Source organism: Agelaius phoeniceus, chromosome 5, assembly GCF_051311805.1.
Source record: "Agelaius phoeniceus isolate bAgePho1 chromosome 5, bAgePho1.hap1, whole genome shotgun sequence".
Lineage (NCBI taxonomy): Eukaryota > Metazoa > Chordata > Aves > Passeriformes > Icteridae > Agelaius > Agelaius phoeniceus.
Window position 1 is genome coordinate 46,675,126 of NC_135269.1, and position 16,934 is coordinate 46,692,059.

General features: G+C 35.2%; 1 protein-coding gene across 2 annotated transcripts in view; it reads right to left on the reverse strand.

The window, feature by feature from the left end:
- Positions 1-16,934, reverse strand: part of IMMP2L (inner mitochondrial membrane peptidase subunit 2) — a 405,869-nt gene that overhangs the window by 185,972 nt on the left and 202,963 nt on the right. The window lies entirely within an intron of this gene.

Below are 16,934 nucleotides of genomic sequence, written 5' to 3' on the forward strand. Positions count from 1 at the left end.
ATGTGTGCTAATGTGGAATTGATGCTAATCAAATAAATTTTTGAACCAGGATATGAACAAGGATAGCTGCATTTACAATTCTTAACATTCAAGGGCTCAGATGTGCTATTCACTTGTTAAACTACTTATGCTTAAGAATAACATAAGCCCAATGTAAAAGGAAAAGCAACTCATCAGTGACAGAACAGACATTAAACAGAAAAGAATATGCTTATCTCCTCTGTCTTTCTATTTATGTAGAAAAAAGGTGTTACCCTTAGTTTGAGTTCCTAGTCTACCGTTGATTACTAATTATGTTAATTCAGCTGTAGTTGTTTTCTGGGTAATACAAAACAATTTTAAAAAACAGATAAATTCTTAAACCTAGAGTTCCACTTTTAACAGTGCCTTTGTGATTTCTCAATGCAGATTTGATTAATTATTGTTGAATTAAGGTGGACCACCTGCCAAACAAACCCAATTTTTATAAGTGTTATTCTACTTGAAACTCTGCAGTAGACACAGACTCAGCTCCATTGACCAGCTTAAAGAAACACCCTCTGAGGTTCAGAAGCTGAACCTAACAGAGTTACTCTCATGGAATTCTATTAGGAGCAACAGACAGCTAAAATTTCCCAGTGTGATTCTTATTCCATTTTCCAAGGCAGTTCTCACTGACCAGACATTCTAAAATGCGTCATGAAATCATTCTCTACAGAGATTGAATTATTGGATCAAATGGTTCAATCAAATTATGCGGCAAGCATAAGTGGACTATACTTTTTTTTCAGACTACCTGTACTCTGACTTCAAGCTTTATTTTTTCCTCTTATTTATAATGTACCAGATACTACAGCTGGGTACTTAAGATCTAAAAAGAAAATTGAAAGGCAAAGGTTCAATTGATTTGTCAGGGTAAATGCAACAAAGAGGAATACTTCTCCTCTTACAAAGAACTATGAAGACAGTCTTCTGACAAAGATGAGATTCCTGCTGCAAACACATTTTTGCATTTTTCCCAAATATAAAGGTACCAGTAGTGTGTTAAGCTGTTAGGTAAACATCTTACTTGATCTCAACAAAAGCCAGTGGGCCACTGTAATATACCCAATTACTTGCCTTACATCAACAATTTATTGACCTACTGAAGTCAATTTAAATGGTCATGTGCTTAAGGGTAGATAAATTGGTTTAATCTTTTAAAAAATCAAAATTTCAAACACGATATTTTTTATACACCTCCTTTAGTCTCTTTTATTTTTATCTGCAGTCCTGGTGGCTTCCATTAGCTCATATTAAAATAGCTGTATAAAACCTACATGAAATTTCTTCCTAAGCATCTCACTCCATTTAGCAAAGCAATGTATTCTGTACATAAATCGTTTTCTTCCTATTCCCAATTTTATAACCTCTGCCTCTGTGTAGGGAGGCAGCAGTGTTTTTCATTGTTGGGAAAGTACTGGCATACTGGGTGCATATTTGATTAATGCACATGAAATGAGTGCTGTCTTTTTTCTACACATCTTGCTTTCCCCAGTATACCCTTTCAGAATAGTGCCTACAGAACAGGCACTTTTGAAAAGAGGTGCTTAAAATGTGAACAGAAAAAATAGAATCATATGTATTAGAGATAAAATTGCCTAGTAGGCCACCTATGCTCTCTCTGCACTAGAGCAAGATTGTTCTCCATGGTACATTTTCGAGTATTCCACTGGTGAAATTTTTAATGTGCTAAACAACGTGACTTTTATCATTCATCTTGGAGATAATTTCCACTTAATATATATTCCTAAAGATGTTTTCTTCAACATTCTATCCATATTTTCTCTTTTAATTTTACCATACAATATCCTGTGTGGGGGCACCCTACATATTCCTTCCTGTCTTTGGTCTTAATACCTACAATCCTCTTCTAATCTGTTAGTTTATATGTAAACATTTATTTTTTAAAAACCCAATGAACTATAACTTGGCCATAGGTATAATCTGAACACATAACTTAAACTATATATATGTATATAGAAGCAATACATAAACACACATAGAGAAGCGTATATATGTATAATATAAATATGTATTTAAAGTTTCCCTCTTAAAGGAAAACTTCCATTATCCTCAATTTTGCTCATCACAGAATCATCTTCAACATTTTGGGATACTGATTTATGTATGTTTGGATGGCATTGCATCTACAGTCTGGTAAGGAATGTCTTTGTTTCTACCACACAACAGTGAAAATTTGTGTCTAATAGATCTATATAACAATGAACCATCTAAAAAATACTAAGTTATAAACTATCTCCCTTATATAGTAGTCTGTAATCATAACAGGTTTTGTAGGAAATTTTTTTTCTTTTTTTCTTTAAGTCTTATTGCCAAAAAAAGTGCAATCTTACTCCTAAATGTCAGTAGCATAGTTTGAAAAGAGATAGTGTGGTTATAAAAAAAAAGTAAAAAAAATTTCCACAACCTAATGACATTAGACTTTTGCTACTGACTCCTGTGCTATCACAGAAGTTAATTCAGGAAATATGTTCTAGCTTAAACCACTCAGTAACTGAATGCTATTAAGTCTGGGTTAGGCAGAAAACTGTCAGATATAATTTAGATAAAGCTGATTCTTCATTGATGAGAGGTAGCTACATTAGAAGCAACTCAGGCGTCAGGCAGTCCTGTTTTCTATGGTTCATTTAATGAAATTATAACAACTGTAGCAATTAATCCTGAATCATTAAAAAGTTGATGACTTAGTTTTGTTATATATTAGGAAGTATATACATGCTAATTTAAAGAATAAATATAGAATTACTAGACATACAACTGCAGAAATCAAGATCTACCTTTCTCTTCTATACATACAAATAGACATCTGATATTACACAGGAATATTTGCCTTGGAAATAACACAAGGACAAACCTTTTATGCAGTTTCTATATATTTTTACTACTTATCTAAGGAAACTCAAATTAAGTGAATTCATACAAAATAAGGAGATGAGAATTCTTAGACACAATTAATAATTTAACTACTATTTTTTCCTCCTAAAGAATATATTGTTGGACACATAAGGCCAAATTAGCATATCTTTTTCATTTAAATATTTTGTCAATCTTCTTTGTCAACTGAAGTCTTAAAATTGCCATTTCACTGTTCTATGTAATAGCTCAAGCTGCTAAAATTATCAGAAACATTTCTAATCTTGTGTGGAATTCTAGAGGTCTCTCATAGCACATAGGAATGAAAAATTGCACAACAGCAATTACCTATGGGCCACACCCTGTACAGCAGATAAATTGCAAATTATCTGTTACAAAGCCAGGTCTAAGCAATACAGTCTAGCAGATAGAAAACACATGGTTTACTCAAATATGACAATTACCACACATTGATTCACTATGTGACAGAATGCCTAGTTAAAGAATTTTGGATTTCAAGCAATAAGAAAAGTGAATTATAAAAATCTAAAGACATTTAAAACCCTTAAATTCTACTTTATAATGTCACATTTAGTATCCAAAACTTATCTTTACAGCTTCTGATGTAAAGTGATCTAAAGGCATTTCAATTTTAGAGTGAAATGAGATGTCATCTATAGATCTTTAGTATCAGCAAGAATCAATGAAGTGGTAATTTGCAGTAATAGGCAAAACCTAAATATGGCACACCTGGGAAAGGAGCAGCTCTGAGGACTAGAGCAGACTCATCCTAACTGTCTTTATTCCAACAAAGGCTGCATTAAGCCAAGCTCTCTCACTCCTTTAAAGTTTTAGCATGCAATAAAATTAATGTTCCTCTACATATTGATTTTTCACTTCATAAAAATGTAACACTCTGCAAAAGAAAATTTCATCTCTTTGCAAGTTTTCGTATTTGTTTCTTTCTTTGGCCTAATTTCAACTGGCAACCAAAATGCTTCACACCCAAGGCTGTCCCAATGTCACTGATCCCTCTGTCCAGAAAAAGTAAGGCATTGCAGCTGCCATGTCACTGTCACAGGAAAAACCCTACATCAAAACTCCTACTTGTAGCAACACAAAGTGAGCCTAAATGCACATTTAACTATATACAGTGGATAGCTTCACTGGCCTCCAGTAAAACATCTTTAAATCAGGGGTTCTCCACACCAGTTTAATAGCAAAGCTTTTCAATTTTCAAGGAAAAAATCCTAATTCATCCAGATGGAAAAGCTGGTTCTTGTCTTAAACAATACTCAATTATTCTATCTGTTTTGAAGGATTTTGGAATGTAAAATAGGCTAAGAAAGTAAAAATAGGATATTAAGTCTGAAGTATTTGCAAAGAAACCAAATAACTGCAATAAATTCAGATATCATCTCATGCCTTGAAATGAAAGACATCCCACAACTAAATATAAGTAGTTGAGATCATTCTCAGAAAGATTTCTTAAGTGGAGAGTACATCTAGGAACAAAATAAGACCTAGTGATCTCCACCTCTATTGTAAGACACATGGTGAGGCACTGATCTCACTTTGGTATTTTCAAAGACAAGCTGCTTTGCAATGAAATTTAGCCATTAGAAAAACATTAAAAATATTTAATTGGTTTGAATTTTATCATACTTGCCCCAAACGATGTGTATTAAAATTATTGCCTCTCTCTTAATCTTTTATATATTTATTTTTATGGTATAAATATTCTGTCAAGAAATCCTTAATATAATTTCTCTTACTATCTTTGAGAAACTCCATTTTTTTGAGCATTTGCTTGCCTTTACTGAGTTTCTGTGGAAAAAAAACCTTTTTTCCATTTGAATTCTAGTACAAGGTGAACCTACCTAGATTTCATATTTTAGATTTCATATTAGATTTCACATCAGATTTCATCTTTTTTTTCCACTGTATAACTCCTTATGACAAAGAATTTGGCATTGATTTTTATGAAAGCTAGACCAGTAATAATATAATTAGGAATGCTTAAAATTATAGGCATCTTAGAACCAATTTGCAGAGCAAACTGGAAGAAACTATTATTTCTGTGTTACAGATTCAAAATTAATAGGTAAAAATTAATTAAGACATGAACAATAACTGGCACATCACACAATGAGTACAAAGAACTTTGACTAATGCTCTAAGTCTGCTGAGCATGGTACCAATAATTCAGGTGGTCACTGAGTTCTTATTCCCCCTGGCTCAGCTTCTGTTACTACCTCTGCTACAAATATGAAATCAAAATAGTATGGTAAGACCTTTGAAAAAGTAGACAAGGCTTTTACCTCTTCCATAAAGCAAAGTATGTTTCTCAGTGGCACATTTGTATTTATCAGCGTTATCAAACTTAAGAATTTTGTTCAGTTACCATAGAACAAAATTTATTGTTTTATGGTCATAAAACATGTGGCACTGTGTTCTGCAATTCAATTACTTAGTACCATCTGAACAAAAATCTCTCATTCTTTGTTTAGTATAAAATTATTTTGTCCACAGCTTCTTCTCATTGGTCTCTTGTTTAATTGCTTTTGTCTTTAACAACCACAGCATTCAGTTTTTTAATTATGTGTTTGGGTAGGCCCTAAATCATTGCAACAGACATGGACAGGACAACCATCGTTTGCTTCCATGGTAAAGAACTGGCTGTGGCTAAACACTGTCATCTGTAGAATTTACATAAACACATTAATTAGCCTTCCTTTGTTTCTCTTCAAAACCATATTAAAATACCAGACACAGCTGTCTCTACAAAAGATTAAATTCATGTCCTTTCTAATTCATGATGTCACCCCAGTCACAAGCAATTTTCAGTAGCTTTACTTTCAAAGGAAATACAACTAATGAAAACACCACTATAAAATTTTACATGGGGAGGTTGTGCAGACATTCTACAAAAAAATTAGCATTCATTTGAGACCTCTTTCCCATAGCAATGGACACAGATATATAGGCCAGCATTCCTAAAGCTAAATCAAACTTCACTTCCAATAAAATAAGCAGTTATTATGACACAAGCTGAGAGCTTGTCCTTCTATTAGAATATTGCTTTCTCAAATACTCTGCTGGTTTTGCCTGGTAGAGAGTTAACTTCCTCCACAGTAGCTGGTATGGAGCTGTGTTCTGGATTTATGCTGGAAACAGTGCTGATAACACGGGGATGCTCCAGCTGTTGGTGAGCAGAGCTTGCCTCTTGGTGAGAGTCAAGGCTTTTTCTGCCTCTCACCCCACCCCACCAGTGAGGAGGCTGGGGGTGCACATGGAGGGGACACAGCCAGGACAGCTGACCCCAAATGACCACAGGGATATCCCAGACCATGCAGTGTTGTGCTCGGCATGTAGAGCTGGGGGGAGAAGAAGGAAGGTGGGAACATTCAGAGTGATAGTGTTTGTCTTCCCCAGTCACTGTCATGTATGTTGCAGCTGTGCTTTCCTGTGGATGCCTGAACACCTGCCCACCAATGAGAAGTGGTGATGGGATCCCTTGATTTTTTTGCTTGCATGCATGGTTTTCCCTTTACCTGTAAAACTGCCTTCATCTCACCTCATGAGTTTTCTCACCTTTACCCATCTGATTCTCTCCTCATCCCACTGCAAGGCAAGTGAGCAAGCAGTTGTGTGGGGCTGAGCTGGCCTCTGGGGTTATAATGACACGAACACATAGCCAAATTAATTTACAGTGTAACACTTAAGGATGAGCCAAATCACAGGGGCTTTACCTTTTCTAAAAGGGATGATCAGTACTAGCAGAACACTTCATGGAAGTGTATCATATTCAAAGCATCACATGAATTTATGGAATAAAGTAAATGAGCCTTTCAGAGACTGAGAATGAAAATTTCTCAATCTGAAGAGCAATATAAATACTAGAAGGGGAAAAATTAGTAAAATTATAAGATCTTATATTAGAAAATAATGAAAAAATTTAATTATTTTATTGCTACAGTCACAGTAAATACACCTATGTCTACAGTGTTGCAACAGATGAGGACAGAAAGGAAAAGGACAAAGAGTATGGCAAGTCCATTGTCAAGAGACTGAACCCACTTGGTCTAATAAAGCCTATATATCTTTCACTGTATTGAAATCCATATTTTGAAGAATTTTGCCTTTATTCCTTTCTTAACATTAAGGAAAATACTACAGTTACCATTAAATGCCACTTAGACATCATAGAACATTTGTGACCACAGACAAAGTTTAAAAATAACCACTGTGAACACTCATTTTCTCACCCATTTCAGCATAATACTCTTTATAAGAGAAACAAGCAAGAGAATGTTCACAAGTGAAAAACAGAATTAAAACAAAATGTTAATATCAAACTTTTAATAGCATTTGTGGCATAACATAGTTTTACCTTTTTAATCTAATGAACCAAAATGTCTTTAACAATCAATAGTAAGAGGCACAGCACTGGCAACACTCACAAAACAAAGGCTCAACACTACACAAATATTACTCAGGTTAAACTTTTCCCAAGACCAGACCTCAAGTCTCTGTCCACAGAGAGTTATATTATTCACTTCTTTGCTTATAAAAAACCCCTTAAAATACCTACAAAGGGTTTCTTATACTGTACACAAACATTCTAATCAATATCATTTTTTATCCTCACTATGGAATTGAGAGTCAAGACCTCACTCTGGAATAGACCCACGTTTCTGTCTAACCTCCAGAGACTCAATATTAGCCAGCATTAATGTTTAATTAAACTATTAGCTCAAAGGTTTTGAATGCTTAACATAAACTAATGCTCATCATAAACTAACTTCACTGTGCTGCCAAGATATATTTTGAATACAGAAAGACAGCTTTACTGAAATACTAGTTTTACAAATTTAAATGCACTAAATTAGCAAGAGGAAAAAAATTAAAACAGCCTTGGTCACCCAGCTCCATTATACCAACACACTCTTACTTTGAATTACTACCTAGTAATGGATGGTTATTACTCTGTAACCATGAGGTCCAGAATGAAAACTGGGGCCCCTGAATCAAGAACCTTTCAAGCATGAAAGGCTATGAGATAAAGGATGTACTTTGCAAAAGTCTCCTAAATGCATCTAGATTTGTAGCAGTAACTGAATTAAGCAAGCCCATCAGCTGCAGAGAAAGCAGATGAGTGTGAGAGTCAGCTATTGCCCATGACAGGAAATGTGTGCAAGTTGCTCTAACTGGCCATGCTTCAGCAAAGCATTTAAGGATGGTGCTAAAGGGCTCTCTTGGCTAGAAAACCTTCTTGAATTGAGCCTAAGGGCCTTGTGGAGTTAGGACCAGATAAAAACATGCATTATTCCTTTCTTGCACATGAAACTATTTGATTAGAGAGAGCTCAGAGAACTGATGCATTCAACTCCCTTGATATTTGACAGAAATAAAACAGGATGTGATTATCAACTATGGAAATATATAATTTTCATGTGTATTGTCAGTCATATCTGAAGTTCACTATAAACCTATTTTATACACTTTTCTCTGCAAAGCTGGAGTGATAAAGACAGAATGAGTTTTATTGGAATGAGTGTATGGTTACAAAAATGAGTGTGAGAAGCATATTTTTATTATAAAGAAAACATTAGAGAATGTATACTTTGGCTGAAAATTTGAAATTTAGAAAAGCATGGAAAGGATCTTTATTTTTTAAGGAAATTTTTAGAGAAGTTTATGTATTTCAGATATATATATTCTTTAAGCTGATAATTTCTCTGAAAGTAACAGTCCACATGTCTATGGGAGGAGGCCTTTTAGTGAACAGTACTATGTCATCTTTCTTCTAAAAGAAAAATGCCAATATCTCTATCACCAATTGTAAAAAATATTTATGGAAAAATATCTATAGAAAATACTTATTTTTGTGTATAGAGGTGTAACCAAATCAAAAAAGCAGAAGATATCTAAAGGAATATGCTCTCCCATCTATTTCCAGCATAATTCATTACTTAGTGTTATTAATTATTAAACACATGTATTGTTTGTGTTATAAGTTGCATAAATGCTATGAACTACTGAACAAATTGAATCTTTTTATTTTACAGCCCTTAAAGCAAACTGCATTTCTTATTATAGAGATATCCTCTCAGCCTGACTTTTGGGGCTTTGAAGGCTTCAGGAATTACTGCAATACACAACTTTCACTCAGAACATCTGTCCTTTATGTCTTAGGAAATAAACCTCAGCCTCACTTAATATTAGCAATTATATCCAATTTCTTTCCTCCATGGAAGAGGCATGTTCCTAGCTCCTCCCAATTCACCTCTATCCTCTAACATTTCTAGTATAGAGTGGGTGGAGATTAAAATTTTGTTAAGTCAGAAAGAGCCTTTATTTTCTAATTCCCCGCTTTTTTAGAATTGTGTATCTTATATATTCTACATTATAAAAATATCAAGCTGTTTCACAGTACTAGGAGAAAGAAGCTACCCAGCACTTACTGATCAATGCAGAATTTTACTCCCAGATGGTTATTGTCCCTCATTTCTACGAAACAAGACATCATTGCCAGAAAATACACATTTGCTCTTCTGGTAACATTGTTCCACAGCTTAAACACATTCTTGCTTCGCCAGTGCATTTCTCTTTGAGTAGAATAAAAAGAGTGCATTTTTTCATTCTACAAGGGGACATAATTCCTAATAATACCCAAGACAGAATCTCTATTTCCTCAACTCTAGCTACCCATCTTGAACTTCTTGCTTTCAGAATTCATTTCGATCATACGTGACCCAAACTACAAACAGAATTTCAGATGAAATCCCACCAGTACCATGTACATTGCCTTTAATATTTTCTTTCCACTTCTAAAAATGCTGTAATACATCCTGATGTCTTTACACTTATCTTTTTTCATTGCAAAGTCACACTTACGGCTTTAGTCACCCTGAGACTTATAAAGCCAGATTTCTCTCTTCCTCTGACATTTTCAATTATAACTCCCAGCTTAAAACAGAAAAATCATATTATTTCCTAATTAGACTTTGTACTACACACTTTTTGTTTCACTCACCCTTCCTTCTCTCACTTTTTAATCTGACTTACACTTCATTTTCTATCAGCCCATTTTCCAGCCTTAATTTTGCACTCAGAGAAATATTTCCTATTGCCTCCAAGTTAGGCCACAGTTCAATATGAGTTTCAGTAGCACTTATCTGAATTAAACTAATCTAAGAGTGGAAAAAATGTGGCTCTATATTGGCTCCCTTATCCAGTTTATCATACAATTTCTGCTAACGGTGAACATGAGGGCGAAAAGAAGCCCAGAAGGGAGGATGTGCTTCTTTCAACACACAGACACATCAGCCTGCTCCAGAGGCATTACCCAGTAGTCTTTTACTAGCCTCAGCCTAGCAGCTGCCAGCCATAATCTTCTCTTTGCTATTAGCCTTTATCTTCTCCTGGCTGCAGCACTTGTTCGATCCATCATTCATTGCACTGCTTCAGGATGCTGAGAACGTAGATCATCATTCACCTGTTGCCATGATCCTGACAGGGCTAAGCAAAGGGTCAGACAGGAGAGCCTGTGGAGGGGGTGGGAATGCAGCTGACAATGCCAAAAGGTTGGAAAAACTGTAACCAGGAAGTTAATCTGCAAAGGTTGTTTTACAGCTCTGTACCAGACTGGTAAGAGCTTGCTGCTCTCAAAGGACCAGATCATTTTCATCACTTTTTCTTTTCTGCTTGTTACTGCTCCTCCTCCGTGCTTCCAGCAGTGCACTCCTGCTCTGGGCATTGCTCAGTCCCTTTGTGAACTGCCACCTGCACCCACCTCAGAGCCAAGGACTGCCTGAGACACTGGGAGTGACTGCAGGCATGTATGCAGTCCGACAGGAACACTCAGCAGGGAGAGAGAGATGGAGGCAGAAGCATGCAGCTCTTTTCCATCTCTTCTCCTTTCAGTTGTTTTATCAATGAATTGTCATACAAACTAAGAATATGTAGTATCAATAAGGAACAACTAAGCAACAAACTTGAGTTGCTTTTCATATACCAAGTTACTGCTACTCAGTGTTAAAAACAATATACCAATTTAATTGTCCAAAAGGTATTTAGGAGTTGGGAAGATCTAAATTATTCACTCAGCCAGACTCCACAATATGAGCTTATGGTAATTGTGATTGCCCAGTGGGTCAATTAGGAATGTTCAGGGAAAAAATATTTCTTTCCTTCAGCAGAAGAGAAGAAATATACTGCAGCATCACTCTGCAGCACTGAAATAGGCATTGACCATCTTGTCGCATTAGAGTGTAGGCATACTTGCTCATATAGAAATATATCATTCAATAAATCTCTTGTCCAAATATTTATGACTTAATTAGTTACTCGTATAAAGAAAAACTTCTGCTTTAAAAAATCATGAAAGTTTAATGAGGACAGAAGGCAGTAGAGTGAGACTTGTGAAACAAACTCCATCTCCAAGGTGGCAGCTGAGAAACCGTCCCACCGTTATTACATGACTTGAGAACGGAAAACAGGTTCTGACACAATTAACCTTTTGGCAATACAGAAAAGTTATTAAAAAGACTAAGTGGTGTTTTCTTGAAGGCCAAAATTTGTACAACTTGCAAACTCACTCAAACTCAGCACTACTTCAAAACTGATAAACACACAAGGAGCAGTTACAATTAACTTCTGTTTTCAAAAGAAGTATTAGAGGTACCAGAACATATTCTTACTCTGGATGTCAATTTTCTTTGTTTGGAATAAATGAAAACAAGAGGCAATACTGCCAAATACTAACATAGGAAACAAACAAATGAAACAGTAATAAAGGGGAAGGTAAAGGACACAACTTCTAAGCATAACAAGGTAACAGTACCCAGCAGATAAATTTATTGTGCTCCTAATCAAGTCTCCTTTTACATGTAAAATACTGTTGTGAATGTGGGAAATGGATTCCAGGATTAAGACTTAACAAATTTGTATCTTCCTGAGCCACCTTATGTCCTTATGAAAACATATATTTTTATTTCTATTTTAATGGCATGCACCCTACTATTACTGTTGCAGGTAATTATACAAATAGTAATCAAGGGCAGTTTTACTGATCAAAATGTTGCTGTTCTTCCACTGCAGTTTAAAATATAATTTTCAGTGGTTTTGCTGATTTAACACTCTAGCTAAGTACTGGGATCATGTCATCTGCAGATACACTTATGTTATCTAAAACAAATTTCAGTAGAAATTCATATCACACACACAGAGGGATGCACACATACAAAAAATAGCAGGACAGAAACAGGATTACAGTAAATTCCATTCAAGATATGCAGAAAATTAAGTGTTAATGAATTGTAGATCTCAAAATAGCTAATTTCTCCTATTCCTCTTTCTAAAACACCTTTGTATAAATATTTCTTAAACTTACAAGTGAATTTCTGATCACACTAAAATCAGTAATTCACAACTTCTCTTCAACAAAACCAACAGTTTGCCTGGCTTTCTACTTATATATGCCCTCCAGTTTTATATGTACCTCACTTTTTTTTTTTTTTTTTTTTTTTAAGCCTATGGGTAATTTGGTTTCCAAGCAATATAAATTGATTTTACAATAGGCCTTGGAAAAGTGACCACAGCATATGCAGTAATTGATATCCTGAAAGCCTGCATTTCAGATTTTTCATGGCTTCAAGTAAACCAGTAGTAAATTTTTCTTTCTACAATTTTAGTTCTGAACCCAATCATGTAAAACATTTTACTACAATGTCTGTCGCATTCCCTACAAGTATGTTTGGGAATGATTTGTCAATGAAAGTGAGAATGATTCTATGATTCCTTGAGATGTTATCAACAAATAACTGCAAATTAACTTCCTATTAAGCTCCATAATGCTGATGCTAAATGTTTCATTTCCACAAGCTCTTCAGAGAGCCAGTGCATTATCCCACTGAACTACTGAAATACAGAATTACATAGTATTAAAGGTATGTGTTTACAGAGCCTATTGAATGCTTTCAAAAAAAAAAAAAAGATCTATAGTATTTCATTGTTTAAAAGCAGTTTCTCTCCTTCTTTAAACACTTTTAAAAGGCTATGAAAATTTTAATATTTACAGGAATTACACACAGGTAAAATAATAGAAATATGGTTCTCAGAACAAAAATATTTTCCATGTATTGTAGAGCTCTGGAACACTAGAGCTCTTCTGAAAGGGTTGATGAATCATACTATTTAAAGGCTGTGACATATTTATGCCCAAACTAATGCAGGCAAAGCTAGTAATTCTCAGTTACGAACCTGTGCAAGAGACAGGTTATGTGTTGGGACACTTGGTTTTAATTCCAGACCCTGCCCATTTCTGGCACTGAACTCACTTAATTGGCATATCTTAACTTTCCTGCATATGAAGAGGGGGGAAAAAATATTGTTGTTATTTGATTAGCTTTTAAAATCCTTTGCCACTAAGGTTGACACAGAAGAACCATAAAAACTAGAGATAATAATTCATATTCCTCCTTAGTCAAGATGATAAACTTTAGATCCACTTTTTTTAAAAAGCAAGCTGCAGAACATTTATTTAAAGCACAGAAATAGGTGACGATCATAAATATACTGAAGATGTCAGACCAGTTTTAAATAAATATTAAAATAGTTTTTAGTAAATTATGAAAATAGGCCTCCAAGCTCTGTGGAACAAAAATTTAGTCAAGGCAGAGACTTAGCCAAGGCTTCTCTAGAATGGCAATGAATGTTTGGTGCCATCAGTACCCTAGAACCCTTGGAGTACAGTTTTGCTTATCATGGGCAAAGAAAAAGCCATGATATATATATGGTATATGGTATACTATATATATGGTATATGGTACAGTAAAAGTTTTACTGGTATATGCCAAGTAAAAGTTCTCCTCATCTAAACCAGAACACAAACATTTCAATTTATTTGCCTTACAAGCTTCCAAAACATTCACCCGTGAAAAATTTACATACCTTGCTTCAACTATTTTCCACCATGAAGAAGAATGGACTGCATCCATGCTTTTACCTTTCCATGATTGAAACTGAAGAAATGGGTGTGTAGCAGCTGACTCCAGGAGAGTGAGGGGCAGCTATTGCTTAGGCAGCACCTATCCATAAGTGCTTCTCATGCCTCCCATGCACATACTTTCTTTCAAAGGGAAATCCACAGAAACAGAGACTATTAAGCGGGTCTTAGGCTGACAGCAATTTCCTAGGGTCAGACTGGCCATGTGTTGAGCCCTACTAAGCCAGACCACCTCAGACCAGTGTTTAAGCCAAGCTTACAGGAATCTTTCTGCCACAGCCAAAGGAAGGAATAGATTACACACAGATGTGCCTCTGACACCTTGAAAGTGTGCGATGCATAAGACACCTTGAAAGAGGAAGCAGAGGATTGAAATCTGCATCCCTCTGGACAGAAGCTAGCAAAGACAAAGACCAAAAGTGTCCGTAGGGAAGACTTCAGAGAAAAGAAGGGTGAATTGCTTTTTCTAAAAATTAGGGGCAGGGTGTGAGAAAGCAATTGCATGTTCTTTGCACAATCACAAAGAGGAGGAAAAAACTGGGCACAGGAAAGATGAATCTGTGGAAAGTGTGATTCAAAGCCTAAGGTAGTTTATAATTAGCTCACTTAGGAATATTCAATTAAAGGCTTTTAAATGCAGTGTAGGCAGCAATGAAGTTTGGCTTCTCTCCAAAAGTAGTTGCACTCATACCCAGAACCAGGACAGTCTCAGGAGAGCTTAGTGAAATTAATGGAATTACTAGAATTTCCTCTCCTGGTCAAAAGTTAGTGCTCCTGCCTGATGTACAAAATTATTCCCCATTTAGGTTACTCCTGAGGCACATTTTTAAATAGCAATATTGAGTGAGTCACCTTTATGTTTAGTTCAATATTCTCCATGTGACATAACAGAAGCCACGACAGAACTATGTGTCCTGTGAGTACAGTTAGGAAATATGTATCAGCAGTTTGATTTCTCCCTCTTCAACCTATGCATTTTAACTCCTTGGGTTTCCAGTTTGAATGTTATTACTATTTCATTAAGGCCATAACTATCTGTGTTCTGGTTCCTGAAAGCCTATTTGGCATAACATTTGAATTAGCAGTAATGAGAGGAATACGCTCTTCCATCATCAAGTTTGTTACCTTGATGAATTTCTCTCTGTAGAAAAATATGAAATGAGTTAATGCACCTGCCTATTAAAGCCACTTCAGGAGATGGCTGAACATATGAATGGCCTATTAGCTAAAGAAAAATTCAACCTAAGGCCCAAGGAAGAAATACAGCTGTATCTAAAAAGTGGATTTATTACAGATATTTCTTACAGTACTCAAAGAAAAAGTAGATGTCAGCAAAATTAGGAGTGCTAAAAGATCACACTAAAAAAAGTTAGACAATTTTGGGGCTATAGGACTTTGCATACAAAATAGTCAGCCTTACACGATTTTTTTTGTGCATTTAACACTTTTTTGCTACTTCTTTGTAGCTGAACTAAGATTATCTGTCACAATAAAAAACCCAAATGAACAAACTTGGAGGAAGAAATTTACGAGAGACCTTGACCAGCTGAGTGATGCTTCTATTTAGTAATCAAAGCGGCAGATTGGAACAAAATTTTGGATAATATGGATAACTAAAAGCCTGACAATTTGTTTTAGAGAGTATTATCAACAGGATTATTGTTTCCAGAGCTATCTAGAAAAGTGGAAATAAAAGACTCAAATATGGATATTAGTTTCCTTTTTTCTTCTGAACTTTCTGTAGTGCCACTGAACTGTTTTCATGCAGAGACAGGTAACCCACTACTATATAATTGCAAGTAAATGTAAAATACTAAATTCATATTTGCTTTATTTATACTTACCTGAGTAAATACTGAGAAAAGCTGTTTTAACATTGAAAAATGAGTATTCCCACCAGTTGAGGAGTCAGAAATTCCCATTGTCACAAAAATCAAAATTATCAAAAAGAGTTTAATGGATTTTAGAACTCACAGGTAAGGACTGGATTTATATAGAAATCTGATAAGTAGGCTTAATATTTGATAAGCAAAAAAAGGACTGGAAAGATCTTCTGAAAATGTTAAATTTAGCTGCTTCTTCTGTAGGCATGAAGTCAGCTATTTGTAAACACACCTCTTTTATAACTATGCCAATCAGTATCTCTGAAGAGGTTTTTTTTTTTTTTTGCTAGTGATTTATTTCACCTGAGTCGTGGTTGATTTGGATTGCTCTTGTTTTGATTTTCTACCCAAACTATTTCCACTGGAAATTTATCCCAGGATGTGATGACTCACAGGGAAAAAAAAAAAAAAAAACAGACTTAAATTTAATCACAGTCACACACAAATTTTGTTCTTTTGCTACCTTTTTCTCATTATGTACCAGCAGGATGTATTTATCAGCAGGAATCTTATTTTCCCCTCACTCTCCTACACTACACAAGACAAGGTTTTATAAACCCCTCTGTAATGTGGGCTCTGCTGTCACCTGAATAGTATTTAATTGCATGTGTTCCACATTGAGTTCATGTGATTTTCAAGCACAAAAAAATCATAACTGAATTAATTATTCTAAGTGAAGTGGCCAGTTACTTCTCCTGGAACAACTCTGAACAACAATCCTGGTGCATCCTCAGACATATTTCCTTTTTTTCACAGCTGTGCTCAGAGCTGTGAGCTCTTACCTCTTGGTCAACCAGTAATACAGAGATATGTTCACCCTCTCAGTTATTTCTAATAAGCTCACAATTTAAAGCAGAATTCCATTTTATTGGTTCCAATTGACCTTCCATCATCAACTACTTAGAGTATAATCCCATTTCTATTATTAAAGTCCAAGCAGTCTTTCTGAATTATACTCCCATGTCCCTCTGAGCTGCTTACTGTGGGAAAACCACCCTCCTTCTCCCATTCAATCTGTCCTTTGCCTCCTCATCACAGTGATGTCATCAAAAGATGTTCTTGGCACTAAACAATAAGTTATATGATCTACTGCATTTTATACTTTTACAAAATTATCAAATAGTTAAAAGTCTACAAAATTTTAG